The sequence below is a fragment of the Pinus tabuliformis genome, chromosome 2_1, assembly GCF_031772625.1.
Source record: "Pinus tabuliformis cultivar Carrire ecotype Pingquan chromosome 2_1, CPIR1, whole genome shotgun sequence".
NCBI classification, from domain to species: Eukaryota; Viridiplantae; Streptophyta; class Pinopsida; order Pinales; family Pinaceae; genus Pinus; species Pinus tabuliformis.
The window spans coordinates 392,922,084-392,944,187 of NC_142299.1; positions in this window are offsets into that span (position 1 = coordinate 392,922,084).

A 22,104-nucleotide genomic window follows, 5' to 3' on the forward strand; every position below is an offset into this window, starting at 1 on the left:
GCCCTTCATTTATTAAATCTGAAAAGATGTTGAGGATGGCCCTCTAAAATGTGGCAAGGGCATTGCATAGGCCAAAGGGTAGGACTCTGTAAGCAAATGCTCCCCAAGGACAGGTAAAAGTAGTTTTATCCTAGTCTTCAGGGGCACTCTGGATCTGATTGTATCCAGTGAAGCCATCTAAGAAAGAAAAGAATTTCTTTCCTGCTAATGTGTCTAATACCTGATCAATGAATGGAAGGGGAAAGTGGTCTTTCTGGGTTGCTTTGTTTAATTCTCTGTAGTCTACACATATCCTCCACTTATATTCTTCTTTGGCACCATTACTAGTGGAGAGACCCACTTGGTATCAGATATTGGGTAAATAAAGTTTACATCTAAAAGTTTTTGTAATTCAGCTTTCACAATATCCTTAAGATGAGGGATTAGTCTCCGTTGGGGTTGGCGAACGGGTCTAGCATCATTTTCTGTATAAATTTGGTGCGTACATAGCCGGGGATCAATTCCTTTCATGTCCAGGTAATCCCATGCAAAAGCTTCCTTGTATTTTCTCAGTAGTTGGACCAACGTTTCTTCTTGTTCAAGAGTCAAGATTTTGTTAATGTTAAAGGTTTTTCCTGGCTCAATTTCTATAGTTTTGTTGTTTGAAATAGAGGTAGTAGGTACTGATTGATCATGAGTGTCTTTGAAGGGATCTTCTTCTAGTTCGTTATCAAATGTTGCCTCTATCATGTGACATTGTACATGGGATTTGGTTTTTGGTTGGTTAATGAAATTGTTAATGATGTCGTCCTCTGTTTGGTCTTTAAATTCGAGGCATCTTCTATGGTTAAAGGCAATCTAATGTTTTTTGTGAGATATGATATAGGTTTTTTGTTAGTTCTCATTATTGTTAGGCTTGGCTGGGTTGGAGGGTATAAAGCTAAATTCTTGACATTACTCCCTCTAGTTATAGTCATACTGCCTTGTCGGCAGCCAATGTAAGCATCAACAGTTGCTAGCCAAGGTCTACCTAAGATTAAAGGGTGTCCATCTAGTTGATTTTTGGGATTAATTATCAGAAAGTTTGCAGGGTATTCGTAGGAGTCTACAGAGACCATTACATCATGTACTGTGCCTTCTGGTCTAACTACCGATCAGCCAGCCAACTCCAATAAGGTTGTGTTTGGATCTAATTATGTAATGTCAAGTTTTTTGAGAAGTGGTGGTTGTTAAAATATTAATTGCAGCTCCTAAATCAACTAAGGCATTTGGAAAGGAGTGTCCATTGATTTGCACCATAACTATAGGATTCCCTAGGTCCTCATATTTTACGAGTGTCTCTCTTCCTGATAGTAAGTCAAATAGGGTGCCGACTACTTGGGCAGTTGGGTTAGTTGTTATTCTCCTCTTTGGATTTTTTATACATAGCTCTTTGATGGTTTTTGCGTAGATCGAGATATCTTGGATAGCCTGGAGGAATGGGATCTTTATACACAAATCTCTTAGTTCTCCCAGAAGATCAAAGTCAGGATGTTCTATTAGGTGCGGTATGATTAGTCATTCTAGGAATGTGGGAGAAGAAGTGGTTGCTTGGTTGTGAGTTTGTGAGTTTTTTGTCTAACCACATCCTCTTCTTGTAGTGGTTGTTCTAAAGGTAACATATTTTCAACTTGAGCATTTTTATCTCCCTTAGTTTCTATCATGCGCCTAGACCATAATTGAAGGTTGTTGCACTCCCTTAACTTGGTTTCTAGTTCTGGTGCTTTGATTATTTGAACAGATTGAATTAGTCTATTATTAGGATTCGGGTTGGGTTGGGCTGGGAGTTGTGGTCTTAAGTTTGTCTAAGTATTTCGTTGCAATGTATATGGTGCTGGCAGTGTAGGTTGAGGGAGAGGAATCGTTCCAGCTGGTTGATTCATAGGTATTTTCCAATTCGACTGCTGGGTTTAACTCTGCAAGGTGGAGGGTGACCATTGTGTCGGATATGCATTATTTTGCCAAAATGGTGGACAGTAAGGGAAGTTTGTCCAATTGGTTTGATTTGTTTGATTTGGCCATGGTGATGTAGGAAATGGTTGTTGTGACCAACTGGGGAAAGGTGGCTGATTTTTCCACAATCCATTATATTGCTGAGCATTATACTGAGGAAACAGAAAATAAGAGGATGGATCATTGGTATACCTATTTGTCATGGTTGTCATTGACAGCACTGATTGAGTAGGTACGCTGGTTTTGATTCTTCTTCCGCCTCCTTGTAGAGTACTTTCAGGCCCGGGAGTGAGGGGCAGTTTTCTATGGAGTGGTCTTTTGTGCAAATGGCGCAAACTTGGACTGCATCTAGTGGGAACTCTTTATGGTTGTGTTTCTTTCTACATTTAGGGCATAATATTCCCAAATTTTTCTCTGCGTCTGCTTGCTTTTTTTTAGCCTACATAATGTCGAGCTGCATTGTCAGAGTCCCTAGAATATCAGTTTTGAAGTCTTCCAATAGATTCCCAATTTCTGCGCGGGTTACACCTCCACCAGAGATCTTGTTGTCCCTTGTGATTATGTCACGTTCTGCTAGTTTTAGCCTTGTATTGCCTCTCGAACTCCTGATACATAAATCAATAATGTTAGCAAAACTTTCCTGATATATGTCACCTTTCCCATAATGTTTAATGTTTCAACCCAATGTTCCTTCATCCCTTTAATTAATGTAGTTTTTAACACATTGTCAGGTAAGGGTAAAGATGCATAAGGAGATCTCTGGAGATTGTATTGAAAGCGTTCTACATATTCCTCCAATGTTTCATTAGGTCTGGTTGTCATTTGAATTATTTCATACTTTAATTCTCTAGACCTACAATAATCCTGATATTTCTTTAGAAAAGAACCTTTCATCTGATCCCAGTCATTTATAACACCTCCACCTAACCCCATAAACCATCATAAAGCTTCTCCTTTTAATGTGGAGGGAAATAGTTTTAGCTTTTTGGGATCGATGGTATAGTCATACCCCCAGCATAATACATCGAATTCAAATAGAAATGCATTTGGATCTTCCGATGTTAGGCCATGGAATGTAGGAATATGATAGAGAGGAATGGCCTTCGTAGGTGCATTAACTACAGTATCTACAATGGGATATTGTAGTGTAGAAGTTTGAGGAGTTTGCTGGTTCTAGGCCATTTAATCAAATATGTGCCAATATCCTTCTGGGATTTCTAGGGAGTTATTCCCAGGCTGAATAGGAGTAGGAATGGCCTTGACAACACTTCCTTGGTCTGGGATAATGAGTGTTACTTACTAAACTATTATTTGGGGGCATTTTGGCTTTTCAGGTTCTTTAGCTTTGTTTTTGATGATCTTGATAACACTTCCCTTATCTGGGTTGCTTAGTGTTTGAACTACTCCAAGAGGGGATCTTGGTTCATCTATTTCCCCTGTTTCTCCTCCTCCTTCACAAAGATTACTAGAGTTCCCTTCTTGTAAAGAAATTGGGCGAGAATTCTCAATTTCTTGAAAATCTTACTCAATGTCTTATATTTGGCTATGTACCTCAGCAAAGGCTACAAATGGTGATTCTGTGGCCCAAAGGGAGCAAGTAGGTTGTCTAAAAGCAACTTTTCTAGGGCCTACTGATGGCTGAGATTCTGCTTTCTTGATGATATCATCTATAAAGGTCGATCGGCCAAGGGTCACTAGTCCCTTAGCTTTATCAGGTTTGGGTAGTGTTTTTGGATTCTTTTCAGGATTTTTCTACTTAGTCATGCACACAACTCAAATACTTATTTCTACCCAAAGTAATCAACAAATCTGTAGGAAATCGGGCAACGGAGCAGGGCTGTTACATGCTCCGTACGCAGGTTCTTACCTTCCATTTTTAATACCCAATTCTCTCCTAGCAGGCACTTTATCAAATACACACTACTCTTAAAAAAAAAAACAAATGGCTACACTCTCCCCGGAAACGGTGCCAAAATGTTGAGGTATAAAAGTTGTCTTTTGAGCTCCTATTTATCCTACATTAATTATCAATCCAGGTACGAATTTTTATTTCAACAGTGTACTCAGTCTGAGGTGGGCAATTTATTTCAAGAGTAATGTTTTCTAATTTGTATTACAGTGCTAAGTATGAAATTAAACGGATGCTTGAAATAAAATCTAATTGCAATCAAAAGAAACTTAATGCTCTAAAACTTAAATCATTCACTCAGAAAACTATAGCAATTTATCAGTCAAGGATGCAGTAGTGATAACTCTTTCCTCTATCAACTGAGATAAATGAAATCAAATATAACCAAGATCCACAATCTGAGAACTTAGGCAGTAATAGCCAATGTCCTTTACAGTTTTTGATCTTACACTCCACACTAAAGCAATTAACTGGTAATGATAGATCACTAATGCTACTAACAGAAATGTAGTAAAAAACTCTCACTGCAAAATACTCAAAAGAAAAACCAACTACTTGCAGCAAATAAATAACACCTATCTAGGATGAATGAACAACAATGCTAACTTAATAGAAATGAACAACAACGCTAAATAGAAATGAACAATAACGCTAATTTACTAGAAATGAACAACGACACTAAATGGAAATGAACAGCAACGCTAATTTAATAGAAATGAACATCAATGCTTAAATGAGCAGCAATATGTAATGAACTATGAGGCTTTATAACTGAAATGAATAATGATATAAGTGGTAAAGGATAAAAATCTCGTTATGATAGGAAGGGAACAACAATGTGATTCAATCATAACTTATGCAATAAAATGATTCAGTAAAGTATTAGAACTTGTAAGGGCAGGAAACTATAAAGCAATGTGATTCAAGGGAACGAAAAGTAAATCAAACCATCACACGACTGGAACTGTAAAATAATGGTACAATTAGCAAATGGATCCACCAGGGTTGGGCCCATAGCTGGTAGTGAAGCACCACCGGGCTAATTCAGTAGGAAGGAATAGATCGGCAACTGATTTATGTATTAATCATGTATAAAAAGTTTACAAGCAATTGTACTCTGTTTTAACCAACAAGAGTCGATGATCAAAGTAACAGCACAACAATAAGTTCTAAAAAATAATAATACATGCCCCTTGGGCTACAATTGCTATCCCTTTTTATAATGGCCAAGCAAAGATATCAATAATACAGATAAGTTTTGAAGCGGTGATCCCTCAGGATCCTAAGGGATTCACTCTATCTTTGATTTCCAGTTTATCGTTTTGTCATTTTGCGCTGATGTTGTGCTTTCCCTTTCTTCTCCTGGACTATGTGCTCCGATCTTGATCTCCTTGTTTGGATACGACTTCCTGGGGAAGGGACATCAGTTGCTTCTGCTTTGTCTTTTCCTCCCAAATAGTGATTTTCCATTTCCTTCATTTTCTGTATAGAAAAACACAATAATCAGTTATTTTGTATCAATCACAAATCTCCTTAATTCTACAATAATTCTTTAACATATTAAGATTTTAGAATGTAAAGGAATTATGATTCAAAGGAAAAGATAAAGAAATAAATGGCAAATGCATACCTTTTCCATCGCTCAACACACCCCCCGGATTACCCTTTTTCATGCCCTCATGAAAACCATGTAATTTACATGTAAGGCAGTTAGGGAATAGGTTGGAGAGGGATTTTCATGAAGTGGTATAAAATCATGATGTGTAGCTAAAACTTCAAAAATGTGCCCTGTCTGCCCTTCAGGTAATTCATAGATGGCCTTATATTCTGCTGCAGGATACCAGATAATAGGGCTTCGAAATTTACAACATAGCCAATATGGTCCTTCCCTTAAGATGAGGTTACCATAGATAACCAGGCAATCGGTAGCTAACTTAAAATTTTTGTAATTGAATGGATCCTTGTCCTAAATATTCCGATTGGAAGTCTTCCATCGGAGTTTAGTTGCTGCTACGGCATGGTCTTTGATAGATAGGAAATATTTTACCCCTTGTTGGACAATGTCTTTGTGGATGGGTCCCAATGTCTGGATCACACCCTCCTTTTTCATTAGGCTTCTATGCTTAATCAACAGCTATAATGGGTTTTTTAGTTCATCCCTAACCCAAAGGTCTAACCCGTTTTCTTGTCTCTGAAAGGTATTATGGGCCTTGAGCCACTTTAACTGGTTGGCAGCAAACGAAATGAATGCTTGAAACTAGATATCTCCCACGAAAGGATTGGGATTCTTCTCCATTTCCTCTTCCAAGATAAAATTGTGCAAATAAAATTCACAGAGTAAATTCTAAGCTTTGACTCCATAGTGCTTGCAACAATTTAAAAAATCGTCAACAGTTTTCAATTCTAAAAGTTTCCCTCCCTTAACAACTTTAATTTTTAATTGCAAATATCTTTCTAATAAAAACAAAGCATAATTTTTGGTAGGGGCCCTACATGCTAGGACATCTATATATAGAGAATAGAGAATATCCAATTGACTCCTTACTATTTTTAGTCTATTTATTACCTTTTCGACTTTCTCCTACCTCGCTCTCTAATGCATTGATGTTCTTTACTTGCCGCTATAACTTTTAATATTTTTCCTAAGGAACAGGCTCTTCTGTGAGCTTTTCTATAGTCTGTTGAGCCTGTGCCAGATCCTCTTGGAGTCTTACTACCCTAGGGTCATTGTCCGTCAAAACACTTTTGGGTTGAAGATTTACCTGGATCTTCTTATTGCAACATCTGGTTCCCACAGTCTTTGTCCCTTTATCATAAATTGTCTGGTTGGTCGTAACGCTATAGGACAGTGCCTCTGTCTAGACATCCTTATTACAGACTGGTATATCTTCTGTTTGGGCTACTGCATCTGTAATAGCCGCATGTTTTCCCTTGCTGTCCTCAATGGATATGGGCTCAGCTTGAGTCCACATGGCCTTTATTTTATGGGGTTTCGTTTGGGTGGCTGCATCTTTTGTTCTTAGGGTTATTTTTGAGATTTTCCCCGTTTTTAGGGCCCTTATCTACTGTTTGAGTTGTTTTATTACATTTAGTAGTGTTTGTTGTTCCTTCTATAGCCTCTTGATTTCATTCATCTTCTTCTTCTTCCTCTTAGGAGGAACAACTATTTCCTTGACTGGACTTGGCTGCTCAATTAAATTTGTTCTTCAGGGATTGTGCCCTCATTTTCTATTTGGAACACTTCTTCAGTGTTCTCATCATCCTGATTAGGTTCCTCAAGGGAGGTAACCCTAGTTTGATCTGCCACTTCCTGAGTAGCTTCTGCTTCTTCTTCTTCCTCGTCATTCATTTCCTCAGATGCACTCTTACTATGAGTAGAGTGTTCCTGTGACTGTGCTTCTTCTTCTTCCTCATCATTCATCTCCATGAATGCACTCTTACTGTGAGCAGAGTGTTCCTATGATTTCCCTGCCTCAATATTGATGTTGAGTGGGTTCTGGGGTTGAATATACTCATCCATATTGGCCAAGATTTGGGCCAAATCCCCTTCCTACAATGGACTTTGTAGTGGACTTGCACCAAAGCACTCAGTTTATTCCTCCAATTCCTCTTCCAATTCTTCTTCCATGTTTCCCCTCCTTCGAGTTGCAGGGGTTGCTCATCCTCGGAGCCATGTATTTCTAAGGGTCGGCTACTGTTATCTTGGAGATTTTCAAACATTCCCCTGCTTCTCGTCAATCTGGAGGCCTGTCTGCGCTTATGTGGTCTAGTTGATATGCTAGTGGTTCTTTTTCTTTTCAAGGCTGGTAAGCCAATCCGCAGTCTATTGAAAATACCAATTCTTCCCAACTAGTCTACTGCTGAGAAAGACTATAACTGACTATTAATCGAATTAAACCATGATGACTTACTACCATTTCTGTATGACGTGATTTCCTTATGCTCCGAGCAGCATCATGCAATAAAGAAATTAAATATGCAGGCAAATTTACAGCACATTTATTTTTTAATACTTCTAATAATTCGAGATGGCGTGGTCTTACCACATCATTTCTCCCATCACATCTGATGTAGCTTTGCGCTATTCTGGCTAATTCTGCCTATGGTTCTCCCAGGGTTGCAGGCAGGACTCCTTTTCCTTTGACGGTAAGGTTCTATCCTTCATCCCAAAAGATAGCTATGGCCTCTTGAAGTCTCACTTTTTTCTGGGTCCATATTGGTCCAACAGCTGGTAGTCTAGATACTTCATCAATTACCGCATCTATTACTGTTATTTGCCTTCCTCTCACCATTGAAAGATCTTCCTACAAATTCTGCAGAAATTTGATGGCCACCGTTTCATGGGACTGCTGTAGTCGAGTAAGGTAAGCAATCCATCCTACTCTCTCTAGAATTTCTCATGCAGCATCGGAAATTATTAGCACCTGTGGTTCATTGCATATTGCTCTGCCTCCCATTTCGTCGAACCTTAGCACACTATTAATTTTTTCAAAACATAGAAATGACAATGGAACAACACGGCTATGCATATTGGAAAATATCAATACCGTTAAACTTGTTATTTCCAAGATCTGATGGAGTCGTAGTACCTCCAAATAAGGAATTGATATGTCTGCCAGTGTATATTGGAGGTCACCTGTGCCCCCTAAAATATGATAGGTCATCCTCGACCAGCAAATGGAGGAGCAGTGTATTGGACGGAAACCATATAGTGAAAAAATGAACGGCGTATATAGACATGATTGCAAAAAGTAGCGAATTACTGAAATCGAGGCTTATGATGAAAATCGCGAATAGATATGGAAATTCTATGAAATGATGTGAAAAATAGGGAAGAGGACAGCTGTCGTAAGTAAAAATTCTTATGCGGTCATTATCCACTTTAACCATTATGATTGATTTTCCAACAATATTTCATGTGTAAGAGGTTCAAAAGGATTTTAAAGCATAATCTCATTTGAAATCAAGATAAATATATAAGAAAAAGGGTTTATAATGACTATTGATGTGTGAGAAATATGACTTCAATACCATCAGTAGAGCTTTGTTGCCCACAGGTGTTCATAACCTTGACAAAGTTGCTTTTTCACCCTTGGAACCATAATCCTTTATGTATGCCTAGGAAAGTGCTTTTTGATGTCAGAATGGAGGTCATTGTGCTAGCTTGGTAACCAAATGAATCACAATGCCATTCACCAGGAAGGAGTGAAAGGTGGGCAGGCCGACTCGTGATGAGACCTCCTGTTCCAAGGACCTTTTTTATTTTTCTGATGTTCCTCTTGGATCATAACCCTGGTGTGGTGGCCATAGTGGGAATGCCACTTCACTACTTCCTTATGATCATGGTAGGCTAGCTCTTGATGAGACCCCCTATCCTTCATTTGACAAATCATAGAATTGTTAGTAATCATATATATATATATATATATATATATATATATATATATATATATGAAGCACATTCCTATTTATATATAGAGGAATGCTCAACACTCCTTAAAGTAGGGATGGTGGAATAAGTCTAAACATCTAAATAGAGGAAAATATGCCCTTATTCTTATTCAATAATAATCATCAAAGAGAATTATGAAGAGTAGGGAAGAACCAACATGATAAAAGTAATCAATCAAATTAGTTTTAGTGAAAATAAAGACAGCAGAGTGATATAAATAGTTGTGTCCTTTCCTCTTTTTTCTTATTGATACAAAGCAATTTCTCTAAAGATAATAATTTTTCTTTGGTTTGTTGATTTTAATATCCTCTAGTTTTTGTATCCTTGCATTTATATCTGAGCCTTGTAGGGATCATGAACAGTGAACCATCATTCACAAAAATTCTCTAAAAAATGTTTTTTTTAAGAAGCACAAAAAAAATGCACTCAAAAAGTGTTGTTCTTTAGATGGAACGGTTGTTGTTCCTTAAGAGGAACAACAAAAAGAACATCTACACGCCAAACACCGATTCCTTTAAGAGGAACAGCAAACAAAAGAAAAAGATATAGTCAAAATTGTTGTTCCTTAATAGGAACAGTAGTTGCTCCTTAAGCGGAACAACAAATAAAGCAAGTGCGAAATAAAACACTGATCTTTCAGCAGAATAGCCTAAGAACATTCCAAATCGAAACTATTGTTCCTTTAGAAAGAACGGCAAAAAATAAAAAAATGCGAAGGGGTTGTTCCTTTAAAAGGAACAGCAAAAGCAATCTGGCGGAAGTGTTGTTCCTTTAAGAGGAATATCAAAAACAATCTGGTGGAAGTGTTGTTCCTTTAAGAGGAACAACAAAAACAATCTGGCAGAAGTATTGTTCCTTTAAGAGGAACAGCAAAAACAATCTTGTGGAAGTGTTGTTCCTTTAAGAGGAACAACAAAAAACAATTGGCAAAAGTTTTGTTCCTTTAATAGGAACAACAAAAATAAACACGCAAAATTTTTGTTCCTTTAAAAGGAATAGAAAAAAATAAACACACAAATGTGTTGTTCCTTAACAGGAACAACTGATGTTCCTTTAAGAGGAACAACAGCTTTTCCTTTAAAAGGAACGGAAAAAAATAAATGAGGGTGCAGAAATGTTGTTCCTTTAGAGGAACAATAGCTGTTCCTTTGAAAGGAACAACAAAAATTGTGAAATATGCAGAAATGTTGTTCCTAAGGAGGAACGGTTGTTGTTCCTTTATAGGAACAACAGTTGTTCCTTTAGAGGAACAACAGTTGTTCCTTTAAAAGGAACAACAAACAAATGTAAGCACTCAAAACTATTGTTCCTTAAGAGGAATAGCTATTGTTCCTTCGGAGGAACAGCAGTTGTTCCTTAAGAGGAACAGCACGAAAAATACAGGCACACAAAATTGTTGTTCCTTAAGAGGAACAACAGTAATAGTCTATAAAAAAAACAATTTATACAGGCAAAAAAAAGAGAAAATGCTATATACAAAATTTGGAAAATAAGAATTATTCAGTGAACTACTGCTAAGGAGGGGTTAACTTCCTCAGCAAGAATCTGCATAGTTGAATCTTCCCGTAGTTGCTGGTAAAAGGATTCTCGAGTGAGCGGTTTGTGGTAAAGTCGCGCTCAATGACCATTTGCTTTGAACGAATGTCCAAATCCATCAATTGTAGTCAATTTAATGGTGCCATTGTCATGCACTTTCTGTATCTCATAAGGTCCAAGCCATTGTGTCTGGAGTTTTCTTAGGAAATCTTGAAACCTGGAATCGTATAGGAGTGCCCAATCTCCTTCATGGAATATTTTCTTTTTGATAAGGGAATCGTTCCATTTTTCTCTCTGTTGTTGAATTAATGCAGTGCGTTGAAGGGCCGAGAGCCTAATGTCATTTAGCTCGTTGATTTGTTGTAATCTGCTAGTTTGGGCTTCATTTAAATTCAAACCCACCTCCTGTGCTATTCTTAATGTTTGTATTTCGAATTCTATTGAAAATATGGGTTCTTTTCCAAATACTAGTTGATATGGTGAATGGCCGGTGGTATTTCTCCATGTTGTTCAGTATGCCCACAAGGCCTCCGGAAATCTTGAAGCCCAATCACACCTGTGTGATGCAACAATTTTTGTCAGTATTGCTTCTATCACTTTATTCGTGCTCTCTACTTCGCCATTTGCCTGTGGGTGGTACGGGGTGGTTATTTTGTGCCGAATGTGGTAGTTTTTTAATGTTGCAGCAATTTTATTTCCTACAAATTGCGGTCCTCCATCCATTATTATGTTCCTCGGGAGGCCATGTCGCACAAATATTTGGAAAAGGAAATGTATTACAGAATCCTTTGTAGCTCTTGCAAGTGCCTTTGCTTCCACCCATTTTGTAACATACTCTATTTCTACTAGAATGTATGTTTTCTGATTTGAGGATGGGTTAATCGGACCAATAAAATCGAGTGCCCAGTGCTCAAATGGCTCAATTACTAACTGTGGATTTAAAGGCATTTCGTCGGACTATCTAGGATTTCTCGCTATTTGGCAACTATCACAGGCTTGAACAAATTTCTTATCATCTTTAAATATTGTAGGCCAGTAATAGCCTGTTTGTAAAACCTTGTGACCAGTCCCGCGTTCTGCGAAATGTCTGCCACACGGTCCGTCATGGAAAGCTTTCAAAATTTCAAATATTTCGTCTTCACGGACGCATATTTTGATGTGCATATCCACCCCTGTATGAAATAGGTAGCCCCCAATCCATGAAAATCGAGTACTGCGCTGCACTATCTGTTTTTGTTCATTGGGTGTTAGATGTTTGGGTAATTTACCTACTGCTAAATAATTTGGAACATCATCGTACCATGGTGTTCTGATAGTAACAGCAAACAAATCTTCATTTGGGAATTGATCTTCGACTGTTGTTGTGTCCGTTGGGTTTGGCATTCGTGAGAGAAAATCAGCTACATGATTCTCTTTTCTAGGTCGATCCTTTATTATGATGTCAAATTCCTGCAATAAAATCAACCATCTTGTTACTCTACCATTTGTAACAGGTTTATTTGATAAGTATTTTATGGTAGAGTGATCTATATATACAACTACAGGATACCCAGTTATATAATGTCTAAACTTATTTACAGCATGTATTATAGCTAAAAACTCTTTTCCAGTTACAGTATAGTTTAGTTCAGCAGGAGATAGATTCTTGGTAATATAATAAATTGCATAAGGTTTTTTATCTTCTTCCTGCCCAAGGACTACTCCAATAGTTGTGTCTAAAGCATTTGATGAAATTTGGAATGGAAAATTTCAATTTGGGCCCCTTAGCACTGGGGCTATCAATACAAGATTTTTCAGATCCTCGAAAGCATGGTCACACTTATCTATCCAAATAAAATCAACATTTCGAATTAGTGCATATAGAGGTGCAGCTATTTGAGAAAAATGCTCTATGAATCTCCTATAATAACTAGAAAAATCCAGAAAACTGTGTAACTCTGTTTGTGTGGTAGGAGTAGGCATTAACAAAATTATTTGAATTTTAGCCGGATCTACCTGTATTCCAGGGGCTGAGATATAATGACCTAGGATGAGTCCCTCCTTCATCATCATATGACACTTTTCATGGCTCAAGCAATTCCTGGTGGTCTTTGCAACACCTTTTCCAATGTGTCTAGTGCTGGCTCAAAATCATCTCCATATGGTGTGAAATCATCCATATATACTTCGAGCCCTTCATTTATTAAATCTGAAAAGATGCTGAGGATGGCCCTCTGAAATGTGGCAGGGGCATTGTATAGGCCAAAGGGTAAGACTCTATAAGCAAATGTTTCCCAAAGATAGGTAAAAGTAGTTTTATCCTAGTCTTCAGGGGCAATCTGGATCTGATTGTATCCACTAAATCCATCTAAGAAAGAAAAGAATTTCTTTCCTGCTAATGTGTCTAATACCTGATCAATGAATGGAAGGGGAAAGTGGTCTTTCTAGGTTGCTTTGTTTAATTCTCTGTAGTCTACACATATCCTCCACTTTCCATTCTTCTTTGGCACCACTACTAGTGGAGAGACCCACTTGCTATCAGATATTTGGTAAATAAAGTTTACATCTAAAATTTTTTGTAATTCAGCTTTCACAATATCCTTAAGATGAGGGTTTAGTCTCCATTGGGGTTGGCGAATGGGTCTAGTATCCTTTTCTGTATAAATGTGGTGCGTACACAGTTGGGAATCAATTCCTTTCATGTCCAGGTAATCCCATGCAAAAGCTTCCTTGTATTTTCTCAGTAGTTGGACTAGCTTTTCTTCTTGTTCTGGAGTCAGGTTTTTGTTAATGTTCAAGGTTTTTCCTGGCTCAATTTCTATAGTTTTGTTTTTTGAAATAGAGGTAGTAGGTATTGATTGATCATGAGTGTCTTTGAGGGGATCTTCTTCTAGTTCGTTATCAAATGCTTCCTCTATCATGTGACATTGTACATGGGATTTGGTTTCTGGTTGGTTAATGAAATTGTTAATGATGTTGTCCTCTGTTTGGTCTTCAAATTCGAGGGCATCTTCTATGGTTAAAGGTGATCTAATGTTTTTTGTGAGATATGATACAGGTTGTTTGTTAGTTTTCATTATTGTTAGGCTTGGCTAGGCTGGAGGGTATAAACTAAATTCTTGACATTACTCCCTCTAGTTATAGTCATACTTCCTTGTCCGCAGCCAATGTAAGCATCAGCAGTTTCTAACCAAGGTCTACCTAAGATTAAAGGGTTTCCATCTAGAAAAATTTTGGGATTAATTATCAGAAAGTCTGTAGGCTATTCCTAGGAGTCTACAAATACCATTACATCATGTAGTGTGCCTTCTGGTCTGACTACCGATCGGTCAGCCAACTCTAATAAGGTTGTGGTTGGATCTAATGATGTAATGCCAAGTTTTTGACAAGTTGTGGTTGTTAAAATATTAATTGCAGCTCCTATGTTATGAAACCAGCTCAAGAAGAGATAGAAAAGATAGATCAACGCCTTATAATTCAGCCTCTTCGAGGGGGCAACCTCCTTTACATTACATAAATGAACAATTCTTGGATGATACAAATGAAAATACCTCCTTTCTATATATAGGAGTCTAAGTGGTCCCAATACAATCAAAGCCTACATAACAATAATATTGTAGGGCACAACAATAACAATAGAGGGCTTCTATGGTGCACAATACTAACAATATGGGCACTACATGGGTACATCAATATAATAAGTGGGTTATACTAATAACAATAAGGGGTTACACTAGTAGTATAGGGGCCTAACATGCCCCTCTCCTTCAAAAAGCGTTGTCCTCAACGCTTGAGTAGTTCTTGATGCTTCTGTATAAAATTCTTGTCCTCCCATGTGGAATCTTCAGTGGGTAAGTTCTTCCACTTGATGAGATACTCTGAATTTGATCGATTTCGTAGCTGTCGGGTTCTTGTTTCTGTGACTGCTCCAGGTTCTAATATGATTTTACCTTCCTCTTCAATTTCTGGCAATATTGTTTGAATTGGGATCTTTTGCAACTTTTGAATAAGTGGCCATCCTTCTTCATCCTTCTTCCATTCATCCCTTGCTTCCTTTATCCAATCTGGTTGGATAATATAAATAGCACAAAACAATGCTTCCACATCCTCATCCTTGAAGAGCCTTCCCATTCGGTAAGGTCTCCATTTTCTACGTGCATGTAGTATTGCCAACATTTCCTTCTCATAAATAGCTTGCTTGAGATGTAACAGTAAAAATACCCAATCACCTACATCAAAACATTTTTCACTACGATGTAGATCTACCTGTTGTTTCGTTTGATTTTGCACCAAAGTGGCGTTATCCTTTAAAAGTTGGAGAACTTGTTGTTGATGCTCGATGTGATCTTTCACTGCTTGAACCTTTTTCTTCTTGATATGTCCTTCTATCTCTAGAGTTTGAGGAGTGGTAAGTTCTTCCAATCCTTTACAATATATGGTCGGATTCATTTCTTGATGCTCGATGTGATCTTTCACTTCTTGAACATTTTTCTTCTTGATATGTCCTTCTATCTTGATAGTTTGAGGAGTGGTAATTCTTGCCAATGTTTTACAAGATATGGTCTGATTCATTTCTTCTTTCTCTGGGGTGGGGTCCTGGCGTATATCTTCTTCTTTTGTTGTTTCTTGATCCTTTTCTTCCTCCTCTTCATATTCCATGTAAAATAATTTCTTCTCAGCACACTTATGACCTTTAGTGCATTTGCTATCACAATTGTAACAAAGCCCTTTTTCTCTTTTTTCTTCCAATTGTTGTGGTGTAACCCTTGTAGGTTGTGGAAGGCTAGGAGAAACAACACTTCCATCTTTATAGTTGTGAGGGGTACACTTATTGGTTTCCATAATTTTGCTTTCCACTATGTCACAAATCCCTTTTACTCTTTCCAATTGTTGTGGTGTTGCTCTAAAGAAGGTGTTGCTCTTTGTATCCTCATAATGTGCTATCATTTCCTCCGTGAAAATTGACCACGTAACAAGTTTTTTACAAGAACAAAGCCCTTTGTACCATAAAAATTGATCTGGTTATAAATATGAAGATGCAATACATACCTTTTGTAACAGTTGTACACCATGTATATCAAAATATTGCTCCATCTGAAGTATCCAATTTACCGGATCCTTGCCATCAAACTTCCTCATCTTGCTTTTTCTTGATTTTAGGAGCTATACCTTGAAACGACTGTAACTCTGTACTTTTCAATCACCTAGTTCTGAATTTGTGATCTGCAGTAGCCCTTTGTGTCCTCTTTCCAATGCCACAAGTCTGACCCAAATTGGATTCTCCAAAGAAGAGTTATGCGAAATCTCCCACAGTGACTTGATTATAGACTAGTTCAGTAGAGCGAACTTGTACGACGTTCCACGAGTCACTGTTTCGACCTTTGGATCTGAAAAACACCCACAACAAACTACAATCCGTCCTCTTTCTATACCTTCTTACAAAACTTCAATCCGATGCTCATAAAGAAAGTTATGACGATTTTCCCCAGGTCACCTGTTTTGAGTGTAATTCAGGAGTCTCCAAAAAGACCAACTTCCTCAGATCATATCTCCGAAAATATCGCGCAAAAAGCTCTGAAATTCGGACCCAAGGTTCAGCGCGAATTCTTCTCAAATGGGTTTTTTTTTGCGATTTCTGAAACATCACAGAAAAAACGTTATAGCGAAAATGCCACGATGACCTGTTTGGAGCAGCGAAACCCTAGAATCCAAAGCTCTGATACCAAATGTTATGAAACCAGCTCAAGAAGAGATAGAAAAGATAGATCAACGCCTTATAATTCAGCCTCTTCGAGGGGGCAACCTCCTTTACATTACATAAATGAACAATTCTTGGATGATACAAATGAAAATACCTCCTTTCTATATATAGGAGTCTAAGTGGTCCCAATACAATCAAAGCCTACATAACAATAATATTGTAGGGCACAACAATAACAATAGAGGGCTTCTATGGTGCACAATACTAACAATATGGGCACTACATGGGTACATCAATATAATAAGTGGGTTATACTAATAACAATAAGGGGTTACACTAGTAGTATAGGGGCCTAACATCCTAAATCAACTAAGGCATTTGGAAAGGAGTGTCCATTGATTTGCACCGTAACTATAGGATTCCCTGGGTCCTCATATTTTATGGGTGTCTCTCTTCCTGATAGTAAATTAGATAGGGTGCTGACTACTTGGACGGTTGGGTTAGTTGTTATTCTCCTCTTTGGATTTTTTATACATAGCTCTTTCATGGTTTTTGCATAGATCGGGATATCTTGGATAGCCTGGAGGAGTGGGATCTTTATACACAAATTTCTTAGTTCTCCTGGAAGATCAAATTCAGGATGTTCTATTGGGCGCGGTATGATTAGTCGTTTTTGGAATGGGGGAGAAGAAGTAGTTGCTTGGTCGTGAGTTTGTTGTCTAACCACATCCTCTTCTTATATTGGCTGTTTGTTGTCGGATTTTCAACTTGAGCATTTTTATCTCCCTCAGTTTCTATTATGCGCCCAGACCTTAATTGAAGGTCGTTCCACTCCCTTAACTCAGTTTCTAGTTTTGGTGCTTCGATTATTTGAATAGATTGAACTGGTCTATTATTAGGGTTCGGGTTGGGTTGGGCTGAGAGTTGCGGTCTTAAGTTGGTCTGAGTATTTTGTTGCAATGTATATGGTGCTGGCAGTGTAGGTTGAGGGAGAGGAATTGTTCCAGCTGGCTTATTCATAATTTTTTGCTAGTTCGACTACCAGGTTTGACTCTGCAAGGTGGAGGGTGACCATTGTGTCGGATATGCATTATTTTGCCAAAATGGTGGACAGTAAGGGAAGTTTGGCCAATTGGTTTGATTTGTTTGATTTGGCCATGGTGATGTACGAAATGGCTATTGTGACTAGCTAGGAAAGGTGGCTCATTTTGCCACATTCCATTATATTGTTGAGCATTATACTGAGGAGACTAAAAAGAAGAGGATGAATAACTGGGATACCTGTTTGTCGTGGCTTCCATTGACGGCGCTGATTGAGTAGGCACATTGGTTCTAATTCTTCTTCTGCCTCCTTGTAGACCGCTTTCAGGCCTGAGAGTGAGGGGCAGTATTTTTTGGAGTGGTTTTTGTGTAAATGGCACAGACTTGGACTGCATCTAGTGGGCACTCTTTATGGCTATGTTTCTTTCTACATTTAGGGCAGAATATTGACAAATTTTTCTCTACTTCTACTTGCTTTTGTTTAGCCTGCATAATGTCGAGCTGCATTGTCAGAGTCCCTAGAATATTGGTTTTGAAGTCTTCCAGTAGATTCCCAATTTCTGCATGGGTTACACCTCCATCGAAGATCTTGTTGTCCCTTATGATTGTGTCACGTTCTGCTGGTTTTGGCCTTGTACTGCGTCTCAAACTCCTAATACATAAATCAATAATGTTAGCAAAACTTTCCTGATATATGTCACCTTGTCCCATAATGTTTAATGTTTCAACCCATTGTTCCTTCATCCCTTTAATTAATGTAGTTTTTAACACATTGTCAGGTAAGGGTAAAGATGCATAAGGAGATCTCTGGGGATTGTATTGAAAGCATTCTACATATTCCTCCAATGTTTCATTAGGTCTGCCTGTCATTTGAAATATTTAATCCTTTAATTCTCTAGACCTACAATAATCCTGATATTTCTTTAGAAAATCATCTTTCATCTGATCCTAGTCATTTATACCTCCACCTAACCCCATAAACCATTATAAAGCTGCTCCTTTTAATGTGGAGGGAAATAGTTTTAGCTTTTGGGGATCGATGGTATAGTCATACCCCCAGAATGATACATCAAATTCAAATAGAAATGCATCTGGATCTTCCGATGTTAGGCCATGGAATGTAGGAATATGCTAGAGAGGAATGGCCTTCATAGGTGCATTAAATGCATTATCTACAATGGGATATTGCAATGTGGAAGTTTGAGGAGTTTGTTGGTTCTGGGCCATTTTATCAAATATGTGCCAATATCCTTCTGGGATTTCTAGGGAGTTATTCCTAGGCTGACTAGGAGTAGGAATGGCCTTGACAGCACTTCCTTGGTCTGGGATAATGACTGTTCTTTGTTGAACTATTATCTAGGGGGATTTTGGCTTTTCAGGTTCTTCACCTTTGTTTTGGATGATCTTGACAGCACTTCCCTTATCTGGGCTGCTTAGTGTTTGAACTACTCCAAGAGGGGATCTTGGTTCTCCTATTTCCCTTGTTTCTCCTCCTCCTTCACAGAGATCACTAGAGTTCCCTTCTTGTAAAGAAATTGTGTGAGAATTCTCAATTTCTTAAAAATCTTGCTCAATTTCTTCTATTTGTCTATGTGCCTCGGCAAAAGCTACATATGGTGATTCTGTGGACTAAAGCGAACTAGTATGTTTTCTAGAAGCAACTTTTCTAGGGCCTACTAATGGCTGAGATTTTGCTTTCTTGATGATATTGTCTATAAAGGTCGATTGGCCAAGGGTCACCAGTCCCTTAGCTTTATCAGGTTTGGGTAGTGGTTTTGGATTCTTTTCAGGTTTTTTCTACTTAGTCATGTACACAACTCAAATACTTATTTCTACCCAAAGTAATCAAAAAATCTGTAGGAAAGCGGGCAGGGGAGAAGGGTTGTTACATGCTCCGTACGCAGGTTCTTACCTTCCATTTTTAATACCCAATTCTCTCCTAGTAGGCACTTTATCAAATGCACACTACTCTTCAAAAAAAAAATGGCTACTCTCCCCGGCAATGGTGCCAAAATGTTGAGGTATAAAAGGTGTCTTTTGAACTCCTATTTATACTACATTACTTATCAATCCAGGTACAATTTTTCATTTCAAGAGTGTACTCAGTTTGAGGCGGGAAATTTATTTCAATAGTAATGTTTTCTAATTTGTAGTACAGTGTTAAATATGAAAGTAAACGGATGCTTGAATTAAAATATAATTGCAATCAAACTAAACTTAATGCTCTAAAACTTAAATCATTCACTCAGAAAACTACATCAATTTATAAATCAGGGATGCAATAGTGATAACTCTTTCCTCTGTCAACTGATATAAATGAAATCAAATATAACCAAGATCCAAAATCTGAGAACTTAGGCAGAGATAGCCAATGTCCTTTATAGTTGTTGATCTTACACTCCACACTAAAGCAATTAACTAGTAATGATAGATCACTAATGCTGCTAATAGAAATGTGGTAAAAAAATGCTCACTGCAAAATACTCAAAAGCAAAACCAATTACTTGCAGGAAATAAATAACACCTATCTAGTATGAATGAACAACAATGATAACTTAATAGAAATTAACAAAAATGCTAAATAGAAATGAACAGCAACATTAATTCACTAGAAATTAACAGCAACACTAACTTAATAGAAATGAACAGCAATGCTAAATGGAAATGAACAACAACGCTAATTTAATAGAAATGAATAGCAATCTGTAATGAACTGCGAGGCTTTATAACTGAAATGAATAATGATATAAGTGGTAAAGGATAACAATCTCATTATGATAGGAAGGGAACAACAACGCGATTCAATCACAGCTTATGCAATAAAATGATTCCATAAAGTATTAGAACTTGTAAGGACAAGAAACTATAAAGCAATGCGATTCAAGGAAACGAAAAGTAAATCAAACCATCACACGACTGGAACTGTAAAATAATGGTACAGGTAGCAAGTGGATCCACCAAGGTCGGGCCTGCTAGTGAAGCACCGCCGAGCTAATTCAGTGGGAAGGAATGGAACGGCAATTGATTTATATATTAATCATGTATAAAAAGTTTACAAGCAATCGTACTCTGTTTTAACCAACAAGAGTCGATGATCAAAGTAACAGCACAACAGTAAGTTCTGCAAATAATACATGCCCTTGGGCTACAAGAAGTGTCCCTTCCTATAATTGCTAGGCGGATATATCAAGAATACAGATAAGTTCTGAAGCAACAATCCCTCTTTGATTTCCAGTTTATCGTTTTGTCTTCTTACATTGATGTCGCGCTTTCCCTTTCTTCTCCTGGACTATGCACTCCGATCTTGATCTCCTTGTCTGGATATAGCTTCCTGGGGAAGGGACAGTAGTTTCTTCTACTTTGTCTTTTCCTCTCGAATAGTGATTTTCCATTTGCTTCATTTTCTATATAGAAAAAGACAATAATCAGTTATTTTGTATCAATCATAAATCTCCTTAATTCTACCATAATTCTTTAACATATTACCATTTTAGAATGTAAAGGAGTTATGATTCAAAGGAAAAGATAAAGAAATAAATGGAAAATGCATACCTTTTCCATCACTCAACAGTGACTAAGGGAGAAAAGTGCTCTGGTGGAAGCGAACGCCAAGAAGTTGGAGGATGGGATCAAGAAGGATTTTCTCGATAAAGAGACTAGGGTGATAAAGCAGGGTGTGCACGATCACGTTGACAAATTTGGGGACTATCGCCATGAATTGATCTGCCTGATGCCTTGGCTTGAACCACATATTACTAAATGGATCAACCATGGTGGCATGTTGCTGATGATAAGATGCGCGACATAGCCAGTGACGATAAAAAGTGGGTATGTTCTAGGAAAAGTGATGGATGACCAGATGAACCCCTATACAGGTGGTGTAGCCACCTGACTAACAATAGGAGGTATAGTCTTAGCACTTCAAGCAATTGAAAGGAGGAAGAGGACAATAAACTACTCTTCCCAAGAGCTGCACGATGTTGGAGCTGCGTGTAGGAGCAAAGAGTCACAAGGCCCGCGACTGCGCAAGGGGGACTCCACTGCCGTGTGGTTTGGCTAGAAAGTGACTATTGGAGTCACTATTCATGATGTCATGATTGACTTGAGAACAAGAGGAGAGGACCCCATAGATATCTCAGAGGGGAAGAGCAGTGACTTGGCCATCGCGGAGGCCATGAAGAAGTACAAGAATGAGAAGAACAAAAGGGGCTATGCCATATCCAGCATCAACAAAAAAGCAGTTAAAGTGGCGACCGCAACTACCGGATGGACAAGGTATCCACATCGGTGATAGAACTTGTTGAGCAGTGCGTAGAGGGGATCCAGTTTAACTGGTCCCAGTTCCTCTGCAAGGAGTCCCTGGAAAATTTCTGCGATGCTCAAGAACAAGGCAAAACATTCCACTATGCATGTCTTCTGCTATCCATAGTGCTCGTGGCAGGGGAATTTCCAGAGGACATTCAGTTCCCCACAATTGACAAGGATCTATCATAGGTCACGAATTACGATTTTCTC